The sequence below is a fragment of the Dromaius novaehollandiae genome, chromosome 3, assembly GCF_036370855.1.
Source record: "Dromaius novaehollandiae isolate bDroNov1 chromosome 3, bDroNov1.hap1, whole genome shotgun sequence".
NCBI classification, from domain to species: domain Eukaryota; kingdom Metazoa; phylum Chordata; class Aves; order Casuariiformes; family Dromaiidae; genus Dromaius; species Dromaius novaehollandiae.
This window is the reverse complement of record NC_088100.1, coordinates 73,502,541-73,515,217: the sequence shown is the minus strand read 5'-3', so window position 1 is coordinate 73,515,217 and position 12,677 is coordinate 73,502,541.

Genomic DNA, 12,677 nt, shown 5'->3' with positions numbered 1-12,677 from the left:
TCTCTTTCCAGGGCTTCGCTCTGGGCTCACCTTCTCAGGTTTCTCTCCCTGCTCTGTCTCTTAGATCAAGACAGCTGGGCTGCCAAGAAGGTAGGAGTGCTCCTGGGGCAAAGTGGAACTCAGGACAAGCCTCACCACCAAATTACCCAGCTGATTTCTGCATGCTGCATTATGTTTATTGTTATTCTGTTAGCGGTTTAATTTTTGTAGTTAGCTCAGATACAGTTTACTGGAGCTGCAGTTGCATCTTCGACTAGAATACTTGTGAGATCTCCATTGCCTTTGGACTGGCAGGTGCTTTCTAATCTGCTTATAAAAAAAAAAAGTCTGGAGGTACACTTACTAAATGGCCCATTAGCAGGAATGCCAGGAAACACTTCCCGTAAAAGCCTGCCCATCAATGCTCAGATAAAAGATAATGAGCAGCTTCTGCCACCCTTGCACCAGGGTGGCTAATGCTCTACACTTGGATTTTGCAGGCTCCAGCAGCAGGAGTCCCAGGACTGGAGCCAGAACAACTCCCCATACATGCTAATGAGGGTCTCATGGATAAATCCTTACTTGCTGCTCATAAAACTTACCCTGAAGGACAATTTCCAAGTCTTTAAAACTTCTTCAGTGAGAAAAAGGGAAGGAGGAATATTAAGACTCTCTTCTAATGTCAGTGCCTTCTGGCCAGTTTCGTTACTTTCATTTTATTCCTTGCTGCTGATCCTTAAATAGAATTTATGGGTGTCCATTTTCTGCTCACCTTTCTCATGGGGGCACAGATGTATCCATGCAGAATGATTACTGTGATACAGCCAGAGCAAGTAACTAACTGCTCCAGGAAAAAAAAAGAACAGAGGATAAATTCTGTTGGAAAAAACAATGTTCTCCTAGCTGCTGTAGAAAAGATCCAAAAAGGGCAAAGTAACTTTTTCAGGTTGCATACATTATGGCAGCAGTTTTACAGTTAGCCTTGCCATGACCAGCAATACCTTTGGTAAGAACACAGCTTCATAGAAAGAATCGTAACTTCCTGGAGGAGAAGTTAGTGTTTGTCAGCATGCTGGCAGAAAATAACCTTTCATCTACTTGTGAGGATCACATCTTCTTGTACCTTGAGAAATAATATGCAGTCCCCAGAAGTACCATCCATACAAAGAGTGAGGCAACAAACCTATCCACTTCCCTAATCATATCTTTGACCAAACTGCCAAAATATTTCTGCTTCACTTTGTTGCTGTGACTCTTTCATGTGCCACTTCATTGGTGCTGTTTTTATCAGAAGAGTATCTTACCATGTTGGATTGGTTCTGTACATCATATGGAAGAGAGTACCATCTTTGATATATCATTTCAGTGATTCCTCATTACCCAGGTCAATGCTCTGTTTTGTAAGCTGAGGTCCCCTATATGCAGTAGTGGTGTGTAATGTGCAGGTGTGAAAGCCAGCATGTCACCAAATCTAACCTGATGAGCCATCACTACAATCAAACATTGTTGACAGGATGCAATGTACTGTCTGTAAAGAGATTAGTGTCTACAATGTCATCTGCATAAAAAACCCTACATAGACCAGAACAAAAATGTAGAAACTGAGAAGATTCTGGTAGTTTTACTGTGTTTTTAAGGAAATAGAACTTGTCTGTGAATATTTTCATTCAAATATGCTGAGCAAGATTTCCAAAGTTTTCAGAACTTCAGCCTTGATAATGGAAGATGCCACAGTAATTCATGAAGAAAACTAATACTGCAAAACTCATATTCTATAATTTCAGCAGAAAGGTAACTCTTAAATCTGTTAATTTTTGAATTTGCCTTATGCTGAGAAATTGACTTCAGTGTGATCCCAGTAATGATACATATTTATACACACAAGATAGTTTACTGTGAAAGTGCAGATATTTTAAAAGTTTACCTTCTGCTTTTAAAGAAAAATGCAAAGAATCTAAATAAACCAGTCTTGAATTTTGAGGAAAAAAAAAAAAGATTATTTCCTGTTCCATCTTTAGCTCCTGTGTCTCCACGAGGACATACCTGGGACTCAAATTAGAAAATCCAGTACAACCATCTAAAGGAGTTAGGCACTCAGATCCAATTTCATTTGGGACAGCGCACTGAAGTACAAGAGAACCCTTTGAAAAATTACAATTTTCAATGTTATTTCTTAGCTACAGGCATCCTAAGATGTCATAAATAATGAGAAGGATAAGGGATGCACTCTAAAAGATGTCCGCTGTCCCTTAGGTAAGGCTACTGATGTGATACCTCTAGGTCCTGGAGAAGAAAGAATTCTACACAATCTAGCAAATATTTGTCCTCATGAAAATTTCCACTTTTTTTTTTTTTTTTTTGATAGCCCAAGAACTTGTACATCCTAAACGCCCCCACAGGGCAGTACTTAAAGCAAGGGAGCTGGAACCTTTTGGAATTTGTCCACGCTAATTTCACAATCAGCAGAGGGCTGCAGAGGGAAAGGTTGACATATGGGTCACTTTTGCTGACACACTTGCTAGATTGCAAGCAGCTGCCAGACAATTTGTTTCAAGGACATACAAATCATTGAGCTACAGTAAGAGCCTGCATACATCTTAATCTGCAGCTCCTCTGCAGAAAGGTATACCTAACTTTGGAAGTTGGCTCCTTCACTAACTAGAGAATATACAGAACAAAAACAGCTTTGCAGCTCTTTGAAAGAATTGACTTGCAAATTGTAAGACATTTTTTGATCCATTTCCTCTTTGATAACAGGATAGGCGGACCAAAAGTGAAAAGCATAAAAAATCACAAACAGAAATTCTTTCCAAAGAAATAATTTGCTACAGAAGAAATAGAAACTGCTTTTCAGACTTTGAAAAGTTATGAAATTTCTCCTGAAAAACAGCTTACTTCCTTCACAGTCTTCAAAATTTTTGCCTGCTCAGATGGTGGAATTAATGTGGCATTTGAAGTCTTTTAGGGCAGAACTTTTCATTTTGTAAGTAAGTTTAGCATTGCTAAACATCTTTTGTGTTTGTACTGATCACACGTACAGCACAGAATGTATTTATGGTCCAGAAGGTGATTGGTGCTACTTGTACATAATTCTCACTGAATGATTCTTCTCCATTGGCATATCTTCCCTGCCTACAAATCTCTTACTAACTTTCTCCTTTGTGAAACCAGCACATTATGGAAAAGTGAGCTGAGCTCTACTTTAATCCATGGATAGCAGTTATTTGTACTTCAGTTGATGGTCCTTATTGCTGCAGATGACAGTTTACTTTGTACTAGAGCTCAGGTTGGCTAGGCTGACAGAGCACAGTCAGACAGAAGTCAGTGAGAGATAGTAAAGATAAAACTCTTCACTAACATCCTTAAAATGAACAATGCCTTCTTGAAAAGGTAAAACATACTTCATGTAAAGACATGTTTTTGTATATATGTATTCACTGAAAAGAAATTTTTTATTTCAAGGCATATTTACTCCAAAAAAGAAGATTGTTAATGATGGATTAATCTTTTCCTGATGCTTACTCCTCATATATGTCTCAGTTTGTAGCATTGCAGTTGTTTGCTGTGGAGGTTGTGATGATGCCATGGAGAGTAATGACTGCAGTTGACAAATTAGGCATGGAACAGATGAACTGCAGCCATATTCTTGTTTATATCACTTCAGATCACTTGCAGCCCTGAAACTGGGCCATACCTATTCTGTGTAATCTCTTCTTCTTGCCTTGGTTACCTGAAATTACCGTTTATTTCATCATGTCTTAATGCCAGCCTTTGTCTCTGACTGTCTTCATGGATGTCCTGTCACCCACAGGCACAAAGCAGACTCCTAATCTTTCACTCCCAAGACCATGTTTTTCTTTGGCAGAAACTGCTCCATCTTCTTAGTCAGTCTTTTCTTTATGATGGTTCTCTCCTTGATCCTAAAGCTGCATCAGGTCTAAATTTATCCCTTATCCTCTGCAAAAACCTTTCAAAAATCAACTACCTCTCCTCTCTACTCTCACAGATAAATTTCTTATTCTCCTGCCATTACCATTAAGAAGGCTGCTGCAATGATCCTTTTCCCTTCCAGCTTGTCAGTACTGTCTTGAGGAGGGCAGAGAGGCTGCATTCACTGGGAGAATGAACAGTGCGTCTAAAAAAAAGTTATCACAGCACTGATGTCAGTTCAGCCATGATCCTCTACAACACCTTTCTCTCCATTTCTCCACTAGCAAATACACGCCCAAACTCTCACCTTCTTTCTGCTTTTGAGCAGATTTTGCCAATACCAGTTTTTATCACTTGCTTCTTAGGTATTCAGCTGAGCTTTTATACTTTCATCTCACATAAGAAGAGATCTCCAGAAGTTCCCATCCTTTGAAACTCTCTTTTGCCTTAACATTGGCAAAAAGCATATGCTTGTTAAAAATTAGGCTGCAGACAAGCTGGGGTTACTTCGTTTCAGGCTGGCTAGAATTCAGTCATCGTTATCTTTGTATTCTGAAACCAAGGTTTCAGCAGACATTTTTCATTGCTCATCTTACACTTTAGAAGTTTTAAGTTCCTATACATGTACTCTACCTTGTAGGATGAGGCCCCCTTGCTGTATGAGTTTCTGACAGCTGCCTCAATACAATAAAACAAATAATATGTTACTGCGTAAGTTCTGGAGAATGAGATCTGCACTTGTAGGACTGGCAATATATTAACACCTATGACAACCACCATAATCTGCATTAAGATAGCTGACATAGAACAAATTCCTGTTTTATATGAAAACATCCAGTGAGCACAGACATGAAGGCTCAAGCATAATGGAGAGGGCCAGAGGAGAGCTATAGATGGAGTCCTTCATGGTATTTGGCATGTGTAACACCACTGAGTCATGAGCACTGTGTATGTTTGGGATGAGGTTTGCATAGATACCTTTAGACAGCAGCTCGGCACTAAGAAGTATTTCTACTTGGAAAGGGAAAGAGAAGAGCAAAAGAACAATGTTTACTTGGGAGATAGTTGCCTTTCAAAAAACCAATTTCACAAATGAAAAGGCAGCCTTTCTTCCATGGCCTATTCAAGACCATAAGAAGGGCTGAAACAGCTCTAGCCCTTCCCTGCACAGTGCCCCGAGCAGGCCAGGGTTCCCCCCAGGATGGGGAATGCCACTCAGCAGCGTCTGCCCTGAGCACACAGAGGAGCCGTGGCTGAGGTTCCTCAGCAGACCCCCTTCACCTTCCATGTGCTCTCCTACAAGAAGATCAGGTCTCTCTGAGAAGCTGTGTTGGGGTATTTGAGAAGCAGCGCATGTGCTGCGATAACCCAGGGCACCACTCGGCCCTGGTGCCACTGCCAGCAGAAGCAGGCATGCAGCTCGCTGAGGAGAGGTGGGCTGGACAGCGTGGTACATCAGACAACACCTTTGAACTGGGTGCTTTTGAAGCATTCACAGCTTTGAAAATATATTTTTTAAATAAACTTTTTATGATAATGAGTGAACTCAGAGCTAAGCACAACCATGCCATTCAAAAGCCATTTTGGAAGGAGAAAACATCTGCATATCTATACAGGAAGTGTTTTCTATTAAAAAGAACCCATAAACTAAAGAGGTGATACCATAAAAATGTGCTCTATAATGTGTGGCTATAAATCCATTAGCATTTATACATTGCTTAGCATGGATGTGTTGGACTTTTCTGGTTTTTGGTAATGTAAAGAAACCATCCCGTACCTGTCCTACCAATCTAGTGTCCCTTTGAGATGGATGAAATAGTGTAATCAGTTCTGCCTCCACAGGCTAGTCTGCATTGTCCTCATCTTGCCACTTCATTCATATTTAACCGTCTCCCTACAAATACTCCGATGCAGTCTGACCTTCATCTCACACTTAACATCCCATCTCAACCTACTTTGCTGCTATCTCCCCAGAAATGTTCGGTTTGGACACAGTCTGGGTTCCTACTCCTCTGCCAAACATTCATTTTTGCATACTCCGGGCCAGATTTTCCATTCCTTTGCTTCGGCATAATGCAGTTATGTTTAATTGGGTTACCCCTGACATCCTCCAGTGGAAGAGACGAGACGTGGCTGATGGCTGTCTTTGTTTTATCAACTGTAATTCTCAGCTACAGTTTTCTCAAAGCTCTCATCCCCAATTCACTGCCTGTTTCAGAGCACGGGTGGACAACGCTCAATTTGACTGGTGAGTAGTATACTAATGGCTTAGTAGGCTGGTCCCTGGAGTCCCAACAAGAGCACCAGCCTTGTCAAGCTGGATGCTGTTCAAACGCCTGAGAGATCCTCTGCTCCAAAGGGCCCCAATTAAAACAGACAAGCTGGATGGATGCGGGGGGGAAAGGAGTGTTACCATAATAAATCTCCATAGCCAAGGAAACAGTGATTTGTCCAGGCTTACATAGAAGAAAACTAATTGATACCATTAAGGTTTGACTTGGCACCTCCGCCTTATGACAATACTCCTCTTCCTCTCCACACATGCATTTTTAAAATGTGTTTCTTCTCCGGTCTTTCCATTTGTTCTTCCCTAGCCCAAAGCAGTTAGAGTTGGCCAGTTTGTCACCTGGTGCAAGGCTCGCAATCCCCGCTGAAGTCAGTGAGGGCATGCTATTATACATACCTTACACATGCTGAGGCTGCAGACTCTTTTTCCAGGAAATTCGGTGCTGCAGAAATAGTGTCTGTACAGGGTCTTTGTCCCAGACTTTCTCAGGCTTTTAAGGACAATTCATGTTGCAGCTGATGACCACGTACTTCCTGAAAACAATATGAGTGTGATCTGAGAAACAGCATGGGAGTTCCAAATTTACCAAAATATATGTCTAGCTATATGTCTTAACACCTATACCAACATTTTAAAACAAAGCAAGTATACCAGAATTTCTTAATCCACCATTTCCCTCATAAGTTTGGAAACCATGGCAAAAAAACTAAAGGTTATGGGAAATACCATTGGAAAAGGCAAACTCAGATTTTCTTAAATCCTGGAAATTTTATTCTAGAGAATGCTGAGATCTCTTTCATTCCTGTGTTGCCAGTGTTTGGGCATACATTTAACGTTATTCTCCTGAATAGTTCCATCAAAATCTCTAGCACCGATCATAACTTTAGAGTTAACTATGTACTAGATAGTCTGCAGGGGTTGGAGTGTACTTTACTCTTCAGGTCTTAAACTATAGCTAAAAAATATTCTGCCTTTAGTAGAGTTCTTCCAGTCACTTGCAACGTCTTGCAATTTTGAAAGTCTAGAAACAAAAGAACAGCTTGCAGTTTTGGGGCTATATTTTCTTGAGTATCATATTTCACAGACCCTGTTGATTTCAGAATAATGCATAATCGAAGCTGAAAATTATGTTCCTTCTCTAAATTTGTCTCTGTGGGTTTCTAGACCTCAGTATTCCTTGCCAAGTTTTAGTTAATAAAACATGAAAAGGAATTTTTTTTTTTTGACTACAAAAATAAGTCTTTTCTGTTGCTCCATTTAAAAAAATACTTTAAAAAACAAAACCTGTTTTGTTGAGGTGAATAATATCAGATGCTGATATATTTAGTAAATTATTGCTCCTGAATACTGACACTATTTTATAGTGTTTCCTACATTTCTATAAGCAAAAATCATATTATGGTGGTAAATGCCACCTAAGGAGTCTTTTTTCCCTTTCCCTTACTGTTTTTATGATGGCTTCTCTTAAGGCATAAGTGCAAATACTGCATATTTTATATACAGTATAATTTTATGCAGAACACTGTACACAAAGTATTTTGATTTATTTGTGCTTTGAGTTGATGTACCTTTAAAGATTTTCAAAACAAAACCCCCACCTTTTTTTACCTGATTGTATAGGCTACAGAATGCCCCTTTATTTGTCTTATATAGAAAAATAGGTGAGGAGGGACAATAAGGAAATCTGTTATATCATTAAAATTATTCTATTTCACAAGTTTAAAAATGGGACCATTTCCAAGAGACATTTGCTTTTTTACCAGTACACTTCCTGATCTTTTTCTTGTATCAGCACAATTGCCAGTCTCTGTCATTCACTGACCCTTGCATTCGCACACGTAGAAAAATTTGAGATAGCCATTCATTATAAGTCTGGACTGAAGAGGGAATCTGACCTGCTACTTCCAAGACCTAATGAGGGAACTGGAGTTTATATAATAGTACAGATGTGCTCTAGATAGTGAGATTCCTCAACAAGGATCTGTTCATATGCTTTTATTCAGATACCATTTACACTTTAAAATATATTTATATATATGTATATATGCATTATATATAAAAATACATTCTCATATATATTCTGGTAGCATTAGTTGTATGCAGTGAAGGTACATGCTGGTGTGATGCCTTCTCAGTTTAGACAGAGGTACTGATTAATACGTATTCATAAAAAGGCAGTTATTATATCAAAATATGAACAATGAAAAAATGTATGATGTTAATATAATTACTGTGACAGCAGAGATGTGTCTTGTGTTCCCCATTTCCACAGCACCAAGGGCAAAGGACCCTTGTTCGTGAATAAGGCACCAATGTGCAGCAGTATTCCAGATGATAACTTGTACTCCCTACTTATGAACAGCACTTTGGAACCTTGGATTAAGAAGCAACATGTTCTAGGACATTTTCATGATAAAATCTTAAGGAAGCTGGCCTGATTGACTTTTGTGCTGGGATTTCCAATTGTACCTTTCCAATTTATATCCCCAAGGAAATCCCCCTTTATATCAGATTAATAGTTTGTCTTGCCCTGTAAAATCTACCAGCTGCTTCAGCGGAATATTAGAAAAACTCTTAGAGGAAAATCTTGTGAAAAACTATAGGTAAAAAGTTTCTTTAATCCCATCAGTTCATCACTGGCTTATATCCTGAAGCATAAAGGTCTAGTAGTACTCAGCTTCTCGCAGAAAAAACAATCCTTTCTGTAAGTTATTGTATGCATAACTACAATTCTGGCTTTGTAGATTTTAAAAGAAGGGCGAACTAAAAGAAAAAAAAAGAGAAATCCTCTGTTTTATCATATATTTCCTTCTTTTGCCTCATCCTCATTTACTAGGAAAAAGCACAAGAAGCAAAGAATAGAAAGGGTCAGTGACTTTGGAATGAAGATTAGAAAATAAGCTGGACACTACTTACAGACAAAGCAGTGGAAGTGCTAGCAAGGAGACAGTGATATTAACCTAGACAAGTTCAGTAAGTGGAAGATAAAACTGTACTCATGACATGAATAGTCATTGCTAGTTCCTACAGAAAAGAAGAAAAGTACCTGAGGCAATGATGGCTTAGACATTCTTGTAAAAATGAAGATTTTACTTTCTTCCATAAGTGATTAAAATGCTACAGGGAGAGGCATGATGGAAAAGTGTAAGGAATGTATAGTAAGGAAAATAAATGCCTATATAAATGAATTCCATGGCACTAGGAACCAAATAAAGAGACTACTGCATCTAAGGGATGACAAATGTAAAATGTCAGCATGCATGGAGACATTCTTAAAAGAAAAGGACATAAATAAATGACAAACAAAAGACAGGATTGCCACGAGAAATATTCTAGGTCAAAGCTGAAGAGCTATATTTAAAGACAGTATTAGTAGGAGGATGTAACTATTTTACATTTAATAATCCAGACACTGTAGTATTAATTAATAGAAACTAGAGGGAGATTAACTGCAAATTTATTCCATGTTCAAAAAAGTTCTCAAACATGAAGAAATGGCTTTTCTATAAAACAATGAAACCAAAGAAAAGGCAAGTAATTAAAAAAGAAGGAAATCTATAAGGCTACTTCCCTTTACAATACTTTCAGATGTACTGAGGAATCTTGAACTTTTTCATGTCAGCAATCTTCCTTACACTGTGATTTTATTTTAGGTTTTCATAATATCAAGTTTCTGACCTGGTGCAAAGTCTCTTGTTTGACTAGACTGTCTAGTGTGTACCTGTAACCTAGTCATGTGTAATGTCTTTGGAAGGGTTATATCATAAGCTAAGAAGAGCTTAGGGACTTCCTGAGCTAGAGGTATTATCTTTGACTATGCCACACAATCCAATAACCCACTATCAAGAAGTGGTAATAAAACTCCTTTACAGTGAAATAAATTGCTCTGGACAGAATTATTTATTTTCTAGCTAATTGCAACAGCACCACATTTTGCTTTTCAGATTCCTGACACTATAGGAAGGCATTCAAAGGTACAATATCTGAAGACTGTAGACTGCCTGTATAACTACTCCCCCTTGGCCAATGGCAGCAAACTCTGGTGCTGAACTCACCTCGGGAAACCACAGTGTCACTGCTCAGAGAAGCACAAGACTTAGACTTGCTGTTTCTTGCATTTTTCTTAGAGCTCTCATTTAAAGAAAAACCGCCTGTACGTAGACTATTTGAATCCTGAAAACATTGTTAATAAGAAGATAAATGTCTACTGGAAGGACTATGAGTAGTTATTCTTAATAATATGTTGTACCGTGATAGTTTGTGTATCCCTAGTCATGAAATAGGTCTCCAGACCTTCTATCATGCAAATACAGAAAAATGGGCCAAGAGTGACTGGAGCCACCTGAACACCATCAACTTGTTCTAGTTTATGCACATCGATGTACACCTTGACTCTGTTGCTCCCTCTTGGCAAAAATGCCAGCTGTTTTTCTCTTGCTTAGGGGCTGTCATCATCCTCCCAGTGGCACTGGCAGACCTCACCATGTGTTTGTGTCCGACATCTGAGATGAGGAAATCATGGGAGCAAGTGAGAAATTGGCATGTGGTCAAGGTGTTCCTTAAAAATAAGATGTCCTAGGCAAATAATGCCTGAAGAAGTATTTAAAGGCACTGAGTTAGTAAGGGAAATATTAATATGATTTATACTTCTAGTCTGCTGTCTTGGAAGAGAACTTAATCATCAAATATCTAAATGCTGTTCCATTAAGATAAATGCATGTTTACACTGGGATAGCTTGACAAATTTGATTTGATAATTTACATTAATGTTGTAGCTTATTGACAGTTTAGCTAATGCCTCTTGCATCTTCTGTGCAATTGTTTGACAACATTGCTTTATGGCTTTCCTGAGCTGTCAAACATGCTGAATCCACATCTCCACATGAGCATGCATGAATGGTTCAGTAGCTTCTGTGTACATGAGAGCCAGAATGATGAAACGTGGAAACACAGTTAAAGGCAAAGATAACCAAACCCAATTACTCTACATAGTTTGCACTCTGTTGACTCTGGTAATTTTAATTGTTTTCAATCACAAACATGACAAAGGTCAACATGAATGTGAATCATACTGTGTCATGTGGTTCTTACAGACATAGAAACTGGTTTGTCAGCATTTCTGGCATACAGCAGCTGCATGATGGTACCAACTGTTTTATGTCTAAAGCTCATCAGTTTTTTCTTTGCTTTATAAAAATAGAAATCTGTGCACACTTTGAAACAGGAAGCTCTGGACTCAACATGCACATCACAGTTCAGCTATCTTTTCTTGAAATGCCTGCCTCAGATTAACATATTTACACTGATCCAGTTTTATTATAAAATGAGGAACTAGGTTAGTTATGATGAAAATGGGTCTATTCTTCATAATAAGAATCAGTCTAATGACTTATTTGTAAGCATAAGATAGTGATAGGGATTGAGGGAAGCTGTGCAAGAGTATCCAAGCTGGGAACATAGGTTTCTTATATTTTCTGTACCACTGTCCTCACTCTCAAATGCATTATATGCCCCCTAACTACAGTGAGTATTTTCTTTTCAGCAACTCCATGTATAAGAAATGATCAATCAGATGAGTGAATGGGACAGAAAGAAGGCAGGTCAGATATGCTGGCTAAAATGAAGTTGCTATTAGAAATTTAGGAATAGTTTAGAAGAATCATCTCCCTGTTTCTTTAACTTTCTGTATTTATGAATTACAGAAAGAATTGCTTTATTTGTTGACGTGTAGGAGGGCTTGTCATATCTCACGGTTTATAACCACTAGAATTTTTTATCCTGGGGTAGTGACTGTACACAGTATAGCCGGCATGATTAAAAGCTAATGTATAGTCCTCTAAAGTATTTCATTCCGGTTACAAATATGTGTTAGGCCTGATTTGTTTAAGATAGTGAATTGCCATCTATATAGATGTATAGGTCAGCGGCACAGGATCCTAAATGAAAAGTTGGAAACTGCCAAGAAGAGAGCAAAGGAGTGTTCAGTTTTTGGCTCTCATGATGGAAGCAGGATGGCCTGCAGGCCGGGCAATGCAATAATTGGATGGGCATCACGGAGCCAGAATGGATGTATCCAAGCTGCCTACAGGATCCTTATTCAGAGGTTTTCTACAGTGCTGAAATAACTTGCAAATAAAGAGACTGACAAACTGTAGGCCAGTGATCACCAACTTTTGAGCAGTAGAAAGGAAGAAGAATTCTTCATGTGACTACAGTCCCACAGACTTTCACAGCTGGCAATATGGGGGAGGTTTTTTCTTTTGGGAGCGGGCAAAAAAACCCCAAAATAATGGTACTGGGTGTCAGGACTCGGATTTTGGCAAGCCACCTTCTCTTCAGTGTTGTGATTTTCAATGTGAAGAATTAAAGAATAAAAATTCTTGTGCTTATCTCCCTGAATCCCAGGAGGAAATATTTTAATTTCTCTGGGCAGATTTTGCAATTGATTGATTTAACATAACTGACATGCTGCCTCCGTGAA